The 13,052-nt window shown below is 31.7% G+C and overlaps 1 pseudogene; it reads right to left on the reverse strand.

Moving 5' to 3' along the window:
• Window positions 1-581: 581 nt before the first annotated feature.
• On the reverse strand, window positions 582-647 carry LOC120368509 (U7 small nuclear RNA; annotated as a pseudogene).
• Window positions 648-13,052: the final 12,405 nt, after the last annotated feature.

Here is a 13,052-nt window from a genome sequence, read left to right on the forward strand (position 1 = left end):
TTAAACATAGAGTAATTTATTACTAGGGCAATATGGTCAAATTTATTTTTACCAATGTGGTTAATGTATTTTAATTAAGTCCACTCTTACTGTATTTATTTACAAGTTCTATAAAAAACAAATATGACTCTTATAATGCTATTCTCATACTCATATAAAACATAACTGTAAACCTTAAGCATTCATTAATAAACATATAATTACCACAGGAAATATGTTAATTATTATACATTAACATATATGTTAATAGAATATGTTGCATATACTTTACATAATGAATCCCCATGGCTAGTTATATGATAAGTCACTTCCTATAGAAGCTGAGTCTCCATACATGTACTTTTTTAAATTGGAGAAAATTTTGTATTTGTGGAGGAAGTTGCAAGGTATTAATAGGAAGCTAAGACTTTGTGTAGTTGTTGCTGAATGAATGTTAATGACGAGAATAGACTTGTACTGCTAAAGTAAGCCTGTAAGTTCTCATTTTGAGACACTTCAAAATGGAAATCTAAGTAAAAATGTATGCATTTGCAGTTTCTCTCTAAAATTATTTTTATTTATGTGTTTATGTATGTTTTTATTTTGTTTTTCCTTGGGGTTTAGCTGGAAAAATCTACTAGACAAATTGTAAAAGAGCTGTAACACATAAAATTATTGTATTACATACACTGGTATACTTATTTGGTGAAGTTTCTAGCTTGATATCACAATTCTAATGATATTTAAATAGTTATTTTTCCTTAATTTTGTAGCATAGATTTTTTTCTCAAATATATATTTTAAATTTTTCTTAAAGAAAATGTTCTCCTCAAGCACAATATCCTCTTTCTCCTTTTATTTTGATGGAAATAAAACAATCTCCAATGTATATTCTATTTATTATTCTACTTATACACCTCATTTCTATATATGTTCACACATCATTAAATGGAGAACACGTAGGAATGCCACATGTGTCTTGTGGATGCTACTTTGCAATTTCTTTCATTGATTACGTGTTAATAAAGAAGTTAATTTTTAACATGCCTAAGTCTGAGAGGCAATACAACAGGTGAACAAACAACACCTTAAATCTTCAGTTATTTCAGAGGAAAGATGTATAAATAAGAAAAGAAAAATACATCTTTATTTATGTAGAAGTAATACCCTGTGAGGAAGAGTTTCAAAGGGAAATTTGGCTTAATACTGTGTATTCAGGAATATTTCCTCATCTATCAAACAATTTTTCGTAAGTAGAAATTAGTTTACCTCAAGTGTTGACAAATTGTTTTTATAATGTTGAAAATGTATGCATTGTGGGAAAAAATAATAAAATAGATGTTATAAAGGGCAAATAGTAGATACCTTAGGTTTAGAATATTTAGTAAAATTACATATTGTAGATTATAATTTTGCTGTTGGGATTGTACCCTGATGAGTTATGGGGAGTCTGTCCATGCTTCTTTTGTGATTAAATGTGTTGCATTTGGATGGAGCAGTACTCAGAGGTTGTATTAGAATTTATAAACGTGCAGGACTGAATTCTCAAAATGAAATATTACATAAAATTAAAACTCCTTCTATAATATGATCAAATCCCTCTTCCAACTCCCCAGTTTTTAAATTATAAACTGGAAGATTATATTTTCTTTAATAATTACTCAGATATATATTTGATATTTTCTAAATAGAATTTAAATCTTTGACAGTCTTTGAGTCTATATATATTTAATTCAAAAAATTGTTTAATTCATTAACTAATATAGTATTATGGACAAAAAAAATTCAGATTATTTTCTATCACATATTTTTCAAAGTAGGTAATTTTTCCTTTCTTTCTTTCTTTCTTTCTTTTTTTTTTTTTTTTTTTTTTTTTTTTTTTAAGACAGAGTCCTACTCTGTTGCCTGTTGTTGCTCAGTCTGGAGTGCAGTAGTACGATTTTGGCTCATTGCAATGTTTGCCTCCTGGGTTCCAGTGATTCTTCTGCTTCAGCCTCTGGAGTAGCTAGGACTACAGGCACCCGCCATCACACCCAACAAATTGTTTTGTATTTTTTGTTTTGTATTTTAGTAGAAATGGGGTTTCACCGTGTTGACCAGGCTGGTCTCAAACTCCTGACCTCAGGTGATTCTCCCACCTGGGCTTCCCAAAGTGCTAGAATTACAGGCATGAGCCACCACTCCCTGTCTTCAATGCAGATAATTTTTATGGCAAAATGTTTATATAATTCTAACGAATGATTTGTGTATTAACTAGTGTAGTATATTGGAATGTAAAAATTTACCGTTATTTTCCAAGGATATAGTATAGAGCAAGTGACAATGATGGCAAAAATTACTTGTTTTTAATCAATCATATAATATACAAAATAATAGTAAACCTTAGATAATGTGGGATAAAGACCTGATAAATAGGCCTATGTGTATTCTTATCAGAATACTTTCACACCATAGAGTAAAATGACACGTGTGTGTGATTCTAGTAAAAATTAAACAGAGAGAGAACACACATGATATGTTTAAATGTCCCTCAATGAGTAAAATGGTGTTACCAAGTCATTTAAGAGGGCATCAAACGGTAGAAATAAGTAATTATTTCAGACACCCACACTTTTGGGGATGGGGTAGAGATAGAAAAAAAAAAACAAAACTCGTCATTAAAGCTTCTTTTGCAAGCATATTACATTGTAAGACAATATAAAGGAATACTAGAGCAAAGTCATTTTATAAATAGGAATGTTAATTATTAAAATGTATTTGCTATAGTTATAGTTTGTTCATTTATATTGTAAGGAACACAATTATTCTCTTTATACTTAATGTGATTTACTTCATCCTGAACATGAAAAATCTGTTGTCCTACTTACCAGCCTAACAAAAGTCATCCATGATTTGTGGGTCAAAAAGAGGGAGGTTTATTATTATCTCTTGTTCAAGCACTTTCACCTCCCTTGGCACCTGATTCATTAGATACTTGTATGGCCTTGGAAATTACTTTCAAACCTTTCAAAGTTAATTGAGCTCAGAACTGAGGTTCAAAGCATCTCTACTTTTCTCCTTCACTGAAATAAAATATAAATCAGTGAACCAAGTAGTCTCCTATATTGCCAATAAGCTGAGGAATTTGCTACAAAATTGTCACATTATATATTAAGATAGAATTATATTTTACTCAGTTGAAAAATTCATTTTTCTTCAACCAATGTGTAATGTTGTAAACTACTTTTCCTTTTTCTATGTTATAGCATTTATTTTTAAATTAGTTTTCATATCCCGGCCAGAACCAAACTAACAAGCTAACTAAGTTAAATATGACATAAATAGAAAGAGGAACCTAAGGAAAGTATGAGAGCAACGGGAATACTTTTAATGTCCCGAAGCACATTTCCGAAACATGTTTTATTCTTAGACTGCCCTGTACTCACTTGTTTCTCCATGCAAACCTGACTGACATTCAGACCTCTTCCAGTCATGATAAAGTCATAAGATACATGAATACAAACACACACAAACACATAGATATTGGACTGCAGGTATTTTCAGATACTGAACATCAGGGGGATAAACATCTATGAGATAAGGAACAAGAATGAGGCAATCCATCCATACAATAGCCCCAACTTGTGCTTGAAGATTTTCTGGGCTGTGATGTAGAGAAACACTATTCAAACAGAAAGAAGCAGTCTCTAGGTAGAAGAAGCAGAGTTTGTAGAGACCAACGTGAGTAAAATTCTACGGAAGATTGCTATAGAAGAGAACTGAATATAGGTGACATGGCTCCATATATTAGAGAAAAGTTATTTTCTAGTCTTCAGTTGAGCACAGATCACTGCACCTGAGAGAAAAATGTCCAAAGACATTGAAAGACCATTGTGTCACTCCCAGGAGCACCTACATCTGGGGCTAGCTCCTAATCCCACGAGCCCGAGTGGAAACACTTAAAGAGTAGAAGTTCCTACACACTTTAAAATTAAGGAAATATTAAGAACAACTCTATGCCAGTATCTTTGACAACTTCAATGAAATGGACAACTGTTTTGAAGGCTATAAATACTGAAGCTTCGTTAAGAATAACAAGAATAGTTCTATATCCGTAAAGACATTGAATTTGTGTTTGAAAATTGTCCCACAAAGATAAATGCAAGCCCAGGTACCTTTCCTTGAAAATTCTACCAAACATTAAAGGATGAACGAATGTCAATTTTATCCAAAAGCTTTCAGAATATGGAAGAGAAGGAAGAACTTCCTCATTACGTAATGTTATGAGACTAGCATTACCCTGATACCCTAGCTATACAGACATACAAAAATGAAATTATACAAAAATATATCTTGTAAATATGGACACAGCAAGCCTTGGCATTGTAGCTGATAAATTCAAGAATAAATAAGAACCATCATAATAGCATAACCAATGGGATTTATCTCAGAAATCCATTTGTTTCATCATTTAAAAATAAAACAACAGTAACTGGCCATAGTATCAGTATAAAAAAGAAAACAAAACAGATATAATTCTCTTGAATAGATACAAAAGAACTAGTGGATAAAATTCAATATCCATTCAGGAAAGAAGAAAAACTAAAAGTTGAAGAAAACCTCATTTTCAACCTAATAGATGGCAACTGTAAAAAAAAAAAAAAAATGTAAAGTTAACATCATCCTTGATGGAAAAATCATTTTTTCACTTAACATTGGGAGAGAACAAGGATGTACCCTCCCATCGCATCTATTCAGCCTTTTACAGAAGGGTTCTAGGCAGTGCAATTTGACAAGAAAGTGAAATAATGCGCTTATATTTTCAAATAGAAGCGAAAACTACCTCTTTTGTGAGAAATTAGATTGATACATTCCATAGAGGCATAATTCAAAAAATATGCCATTCTAGTCACACTCTTGTTATCTACAGATTAAGGTAGAAGATATATTTTAATGTTTTTGTTTTGTTTTGTTTTTTTGTGTTTTTTTATTGTATTTTAGGTTTTGGGGTACATGTGAAGAACATGTAAGATTGTTACGTAGGTACACACATGGCAGTGTGGTTTGCTGCCTTAAAAAATATGATCCATGTAAACATAGCTAGAGTCTATACTGAGGGATTGTGTTCTCTTCCAAGATCCATGAGGGGGCGTAGTTTTAAGGGCAAGAATTTCCCAGTGCCATGCGCCCTCTCCCGTCTCTCTCCATCTGGGAGATTTAACAGTTTACGTTTGAATTTCGAGGGCACAGAAAGAAACTAAGAGTCAATCACCCCACTGGAAATTTAAAGGAACTCCTTTCATTGGCCAGAGGAACTTGGGAAGGTGGAAATGTCTCCCAGGATAAATTCCCCTGCTTCTTCCCCCACGCCGGATTTCCAGCTCTCTGGAATCCTCTCCCACATGGTGGGCGCTCCCTTTCCCCTCCGGGATTTCCCCTCTGGAATCCCCTTCCACATTCTTGGTGGAAGTCTTTCTCTTCTTCTCCTTTCCTTCTCTTTTGTCTACTTTAATAAAATCTTTCTGCAACACTTCTTTTGACAGATATTTACTTTTACGAGCATACGGCTCACCTGCAGTGGTCCCATGGCTTATTCTGTAAGAGACTGAAGGCCGAGAACCCACAGCATTCTCTCAGGGGAGCTGTGCCTCACCAGCACCCAAGACAAAAACCTGGTTACGATTCCATGTATCTAAATCTTCTTGGAAAAATACATACATCTCTAGATAACGATAGAATTCTTATAGCTTAAATTATGATTTAATTTCAGTATATATTGAGAATATAAAGCGATTAATTGGAGGAACATATAATAAGGACAATAAAAAACCTAAAACTTTTAAAGAGGTAAGAACTATAATTTTTAAAATTGCTGAAACTTGTTCAGAGAGAACAAGCCTTTTAAAATGTGTATTAATGAAAAGAAAGTGCTATTTTTACGTATATACCTCAAACAAGTGATACAATTACTTTGGTATGGCTTAGTTGAACAATGGAAAAAAACAGTTTACAAAGAATTACAAGTAAAACCCAACTGTATACATTATATAAAGGAATAATAAAATGATTGTAATCAGAGAATGTTTACCATAAAAATATGGCCAGAGGAATTAAAAAATCTCAATATGTGAAATTTCAACTTTATTATCACATAATTTTAAATTGGGGACCAAAATTACTAAATAAAACTAGAAAGTTTCTTATGATTATGAATGTTATTTGCACATCAAATAAACAACATTCAAACACCAGCCAAAAAATCAGGAAGAAAAAGAAATTGCTGGAAACATTTTGTTAGTAGACAATATTATCTATTTCAGTTCAGCACATTTCAAGTGGATGAGCAATAAATTATAAAAGGGAATACATTAATAATTAATAAGGTAAGCCAAATTGAAATAAACCAATTACAACTTTTAAAACACTGCATGTTCTCATTTCTAAGTGGGAATTGAAGAATAAGAACACATGGACACAGGGAGGAGAACATCACACACTGGGGCCTTTCAGAAGGATGGTGAAGGGCTGGGGGAAGATAGCATTAGGGGAAATATCTAGTTGATATTTCTAGTTGATGGGTGCAGCAAACCACCATGGTACATGTATTCCTATGTAACAAACCTGCATGTTCTGCACATGTATCCCAGAACTTAAAGTATAATAATATTAATAATAATAAACCATAAGTGATGATTGGAAAGAATAGTACTCAAATTTTTGTAGGCAAAGAAAAGTTGAAAAAATTTATGTACTTGTTTAGCAAAAATTCTATTTTAAAAAAATCCAGTTCTAAATTTTATATGCTAAATTAGAAGATTCTGTGAAAGAAAACAAAAATAACAAAAATATATCTTTCGAAGCACCTACCAAAAATAATAATAATTAGAATAAAAAGTTAGATAAGTTCGAAAAAGGACAAATAACAGAAATAATTTATTCTTCACAAAGGCAGAAAAAGTAGAAACCAGTAAGCCTGAAAAAATAGGACACAGAAAACTCTAATTCATGAAAATTTATGACAAACAGATATCAGAAACCTATCTCTTATAAGATAAAAACAGAAATCCAACAAAGATTTAGAATACCAATCCAGAATAATAGTAATGTTACTTCAAATTAAACTCAAAGAGCAAGAATGTCTTAAACTTAAAACAGATGAAATATAAACAGTAAGAAAATTAAGTATTTATATCAAAAAATTATTAAGTGTCTTACACAATAAGATAGGAGACCACCCCCTCTCACACCCCATGAGGAGTATATAATGGATGTGAGATCATAAGATAACAACTTAGAAAAACAGGAAACGTGACAAATAAATAAAACCTCCAGCGATTTCTTAGAAAATACATGGACCTTCATTAAACTAATCTAGTCAAGACAAAGAGAAAAGTTGTCAGATACACAAAGGTGAAATGATAACAAGGAGCTAAGCATCAAAAGAAAGAAGCAACTTTTTCAACTGCATGCAAAAAAATTTGAAAACACAGAAAAAATGGGTCTCATTCTAGATAAATATAAATAAATTCCAGCAAAGAGAAAATAACTTCTAAAAATCAAAGACTAAATTTATGTATACCCAAGCAAAAAAACCTTAAATAAAAGATGCACATATCAATTAAAAGAACAATATAATCAATTAAGGCTTCTTAGGATAATGCAAAAATCAATATAATAAAATCCATTTAGATGAATCAAATTATTGACATAAAGGAAATAATAAGATAAGCATATGAATTATATGTTTCATATGTAGTAAAAGCACCCACAAAATAATCCATAAATCTTTTAAATAAAATATTCTTAATAGCAATAGAATAATGATATATTTAAGTTTCTGGTTTGATTAAAATGTTGTTCTCATCAAAATGAGAAAAAGAAGATGCTATAATTTGTCACTATTAAGCACCAATATTAAACAACAATAGGAAATAGTTGATACAGATTAGAGAAATATATATAGAAATTCTGCATATAAAATGTATTATTATTTACAGATGATGTTAGTGTTTCTCTAAAAATCTAAAGGATACATTAAAATCTACTACAAATAATGTAACTAATTACTTTTCTGGGTATAAAGTTAAATATACATAATCAATTTATTCATAAACAATTTAAAAGCAGGAGAAAATATGCTAAGTTATATAGTGACAAAATATGAAATACCTAGAAACAATTATTAAGAAATGTTTAGAAGCTATTTAAGAAAATCTTTCAATAATAATTAGTAATATCAAATAAACAAAAATAAATATAGAGATATTACCTGGTTGTGAACATAAATATAACATCATTAACTTGTCCATTCGAGAAACTTTAGAAATCTATAATCAAAAGTAGATTTTTAAGGATCTAGAAAGATTTTTTGAAAAATAAAGAAGGTGATCCAGGCATTCTAAAATTAAAAATAAATAAAATCATCAATAATATTGCAGAAAAAATATAGAAAGGACTATTCTTACTGACCATTACTTTGAAGTTTAAAGCTTAAATAATAAGGACTCTTAGTTGTTGTAGACAAATTAGTAGAATATAAAGTCAAGAAAGAATTTAAAATATGTTTATAACAATATTATATATAGTCAAAATGCTATTTCTAAACAATTGTTAAAGATGAACTTTTTATTTAAAAAGGTTACAAAAACAGGAAAAAAGTTTGATCTGTCATGTAACTTAGAATAAATTACAAAGGGAATTTCAGTTTAAATGTGAAACTAAGGTAATAAAATTTTATGTTAGCAGGGGAGAATGTAGAAAATCTTCATAAAAATAAACCCAGCGAATAAAATGAATGGGTACTTTTTGCACACATTAAACACAAACAGACTGGGAAACAAAGAACATATGGTAAAAAGAGTCAAAAAGCACTTTAAAACAAAAATATTTATGCCTCATTAAAAAGAACAAAGAACAAATTGTCTTAATATATAAAAAGCTTCTAATGTCTATGTGAAAAATTCTTACACTCTTGCAGTAAAATTAATATGAACTATGAAAAGAGGAGCAAGTAAAATACAAATGTCTCTCAAATATGAAAAATGCTACATAGAACAAGCAAAAGAATGATAATATTTGCAATTATGAAAACAATACTTTATCCATAAGCTTTTAAAATAATAAACATTTTGTAAATCACTGAATTGGAATGAGTTTCCAGAACATATTAGGAGATATTAGAAATTATATGTCTTTATCTAAGAGTTTAGAAAGTTTACAAAATCATGAAAGTTTATTCTCCGGTTTGAAACACATATGTGCAAAGTTACATTTCAATTTGAACATATAAACAGACAATTTTCCATAGTTCTCTACATGTGTGTGTGTCAGTGAGAAATAGCCTTAACAGTCTTTGTTCTAAACCTCTTTCTTCTAGAACCTCTTCGAGAACTTTTATCTAGTAAAAGACTTTGGAAAATAGAAATAATATCTTCCTGCAGAGAAATGGTAGGTTTATTTGCTATACAGTAAAATAATGGTACTATCTTTCTCTGGGGCAAAATTTAGGCAAACTTACTGCCCAGAGATTAAACTCTGAGTTCTGTAACATCACCCCGAGAGTGTGCAGTCATCACTTTGCCCTCTTTAATCACTGGAACTTTAGAAGTCAGTGCAAATGTCAATTCTCTAGCTCCTGCTCCTGTTCTGAGTAATATAGTCTTTCGTCTTTAGCACAAGAGTCTCACATGTTTTGCCAGCATCCACAAAACTGTGGCATGATGAATTGTAAATTTGAGAGTAAGGTAAATTTTTAGACTGTTTGATCATGATGAAATAGTCAATGCTTTGTTATCTGTAATATCAAATTGTGTAAAAACCAAAATGTCCAACATAAGACACAGGTTAAATAAATTATATGAAAATAATTAATATTAAGTTATTGATTATCATGTTAGCTCTATATTTGCTGATATAACAAGTCTAAGATATTTTTAATGAAAAAATTAATGCAAAAACATTTTGTAAACTTTGGTACTATATGTATAAACAGTGAGATAAAGGGAGAAATACATAAATATATATGCTTCTGTTCCATAGACTGTGTCTTACAGGTGAGTTAAAAAAAGCAGTAACAATATTTTCTTCTGAAATAGGAACCCAGCTGGCAGTTTGTTCCTTTTAAATTTTATACCATCTCCATTTAAACCAAAACAGAAGTAATAAATTAAATAGATTTATAGTGAAACATTTTTGTATTTATGTACCAGAATAACAATTAATTTCCCTTATTTCCTTCTCAATTTATATTTTCATATTTTATTTCTTAATTTTTAAAATGTTTATGTTTTTTCTTTATTAACGTTTTAAATTTTAAAACATTATAGAAACACAGGAAGTTGCAAAAATAGTACATAAAATCCCATATACCCTTTAATCAAATTCCCCCAGTGGTAACATCTTATGTAACTGCAGTACAATTACAACACCAGGATATTGACATTGGTACAATACTGGTAACTAGACTACGAACCTTTTTCAGTTTTCACTATTTTACATGCATTCATTTGTGTGTTTATGTGTGTGTGCATACATATGGTTTTATGCAATTTTTGTCAGTGTTAAATGGATATACACCACTTGCATAAAAGTTGGTATTTAGTGATATAGTTTGGATGTTGGTCCCCTTTACATCTCATGTTGAAATTTGTGTCATGAGCGAGTTCTCATTCAGTACCTGCAGTCTCCCTGTTAAAAATAACTTGGGGCCAGGCGCGGTGGCTCACGTCTGTAATCCCAGCACTTTGGGAGGCCGAGGCGGGTGGATCACGAGGTCAAGAGATCGAGACCATCCTGGTCAACATGGTGAAACCCCATCTCTATTAAAAATACAAAAAATTAGCTGGGCATGGTGGCGTGTGCCTGTAATCCCAGCTACTCAGGAGGCTGAGGCAGGAGAATTGCCTGAACCCAGGAGGCGGAGGTTGCGGTGAACCGAGATCGCGCCATTGCACTCCAGCCTGGGTAACAAGAGCGAAACTCCGTCTCAAACAAACAAACAAACAAACAAACAAACAAACAAACAAACAAAAATTTGACACCTCCTCCTTCTTTTTTCTTTTTTCTCCTCCGTCTCCTTGTGATGCCTGCTCCCCCTCACTTTCTGCCATGAATGGAAGCTATCAGAAGCCCTCACTGGAAGCAGATGCTGTACCTTGCTTCTTGCACAGTTTGCAGAACGATGAGCCAAATGAATGTCTCTTCCTTGTAAATTGCTCAGCCTCAAATATTCCTTTATAGCAACACAAATGGACTAAGATAGAAATTTGGGAAAATAAATGAATTTATTAAAATAATTAACATAATAAATCTTCCATAACATAGTTAATGCTACCTACCATACAATTTATAAAATAATATTTTATATTTGGTATACTTTTATGTAAGCATTGTGCTGGAATTGCGTGAATGCAAGCATAAATAAAATAGACTATGCCATCCACAATGATAATTTTGTGGTAGAGACAAATCTAAGCATTCCTGCCATACGTCATATAACAGAAACATGCACAACACAAAACGATTATTTAGTATAAACTGTAAAAGAAAAAAGTAATAATTCCAGCTGAAAGTATGCTGGAAGCCTTGTATCTATGAAGAAATTAGATTTTAATTGGGGCTTGTGTATGGGTACAACACATACATAGAAAAGAACTGGAAATAAGCAATTTGAGGATGACCGAAAAATGGGGTATAGTGATAGAGACTTAAGAATATTTTAATTGTTTCAATGAAAGAATGTGTCAGTGGTTAATTTAGGCGAGAGAATGGAGGATGAGTTATAGTAAGTTAGTGGAGATAAATTAGCTGAAAAGATACTGTTATAATACCGTGTGAGCAACGTAATAATGATCTGACTTGTTCCAGTAGGAAGAAAATGGGAATTGTTGAAAGTAACTACTAAAAAATTATTTAGGTTTTGAGTTTTGAGAATTTACATTAGGAAATGTAAGAGGAAGCATTAGCAGTAAGGCAGCTGTTGAATGTAATTTAAGCATGTCAAGTTTGCCAAAAGCTCAGCACATCCATTTTGCCCTTCCAACAAAAACTCTATAAAATTGGGGGTCAGAAAAGAGAAAGTCCTTAAATTATTATAAACAATTTTAATAATTTAAAATCTTGAAAAGAATGTCTTAAATTGATAAAGAAAATATATATAGTAAGAGCATCCAAAAGGGATAAAGAAAAGTCTTTGTAGAATACATGTATTTAAATATTGGGCATAGGCAAATGAGCCAAGAAGGAAGAAGTATTTTTGAAGAAAGCAAACAAATAAACAAAAGATAAATTGCTAATAAAAAAGAGAGAGAAAAATGAAAGAATTTCAAATAGAAAGAATTACTTATCTCTATGCAATGTAGAATGAGATTTTTTTAAAACATGAATTAAAAGAAGTTATTTAAACTAAAAAAGTCATGATGAGGACTTCCAGCCCACACTATGCATATTCATAATTTCTTCTCTTAATTGCTAAGCACAATTAAACCCCAGGAAATATGCACAATCATAGATCCAAAACATTTATAAGATAAAATAAAGGAAAAATTCTATAAGGCATTTAGCACCTTAAAAAATTTAAAGTGAAAGCCAACTGGTTGTATACCCCAAAAATGGAGAAGTAGCACCTGCTGCATCCCCTCACCCAGCAGAAGTCCCCCTGGACTCAGTGTTTTCTAACTACTGCTCTAGCATCAGAGGGCAGCTAAATAGGCTCATTCCTCTCCTTGAATGAATGTGAGTCCTTCTAGAAATACCAAGTGAAGAGGTAAGGTGGATTAATTGGAAGCTCCACTTGTTTTTATAATTGTTCATGTGAAATAATATATTTTTCCACAAAAGCTGAGCCTCCCACATTCTGCCAAGGGAAATTTAGGCAAACAGGCAGAACCAGCAAGACAAACAGCTGTAACAGGTAGCACAGTCTGGGAAGCTTCTTGTCTCCATGGACTGAGACCCTTCACCCACTGACATTGAGACAGGCAAGCAGAACTAGAAAAAGGAATGCCGTTTTAGCTAGTGATTTAGACTAAGAAGTTTCTTTATGCCTTTGGGCCTAGGATTCTCCTACCCAGACACAGGGACATCCAGGGGACAAA

Source organism: Saimiri boliviensis, chromosome 18, assembly GCF_048565385.1.
Source record: "Saimiri boliviensis isolate mSaiBol1 chromosome 18, mSaiBol1.pri, whole genome shotgun sequence".
NCBI classification, from domain to species: domain Eukaryota; kingdom Metazoa; phylum Chordata; class Mammalia; order Primates; family Cebidae; genus Saimiri; species Saimiri boliviensis.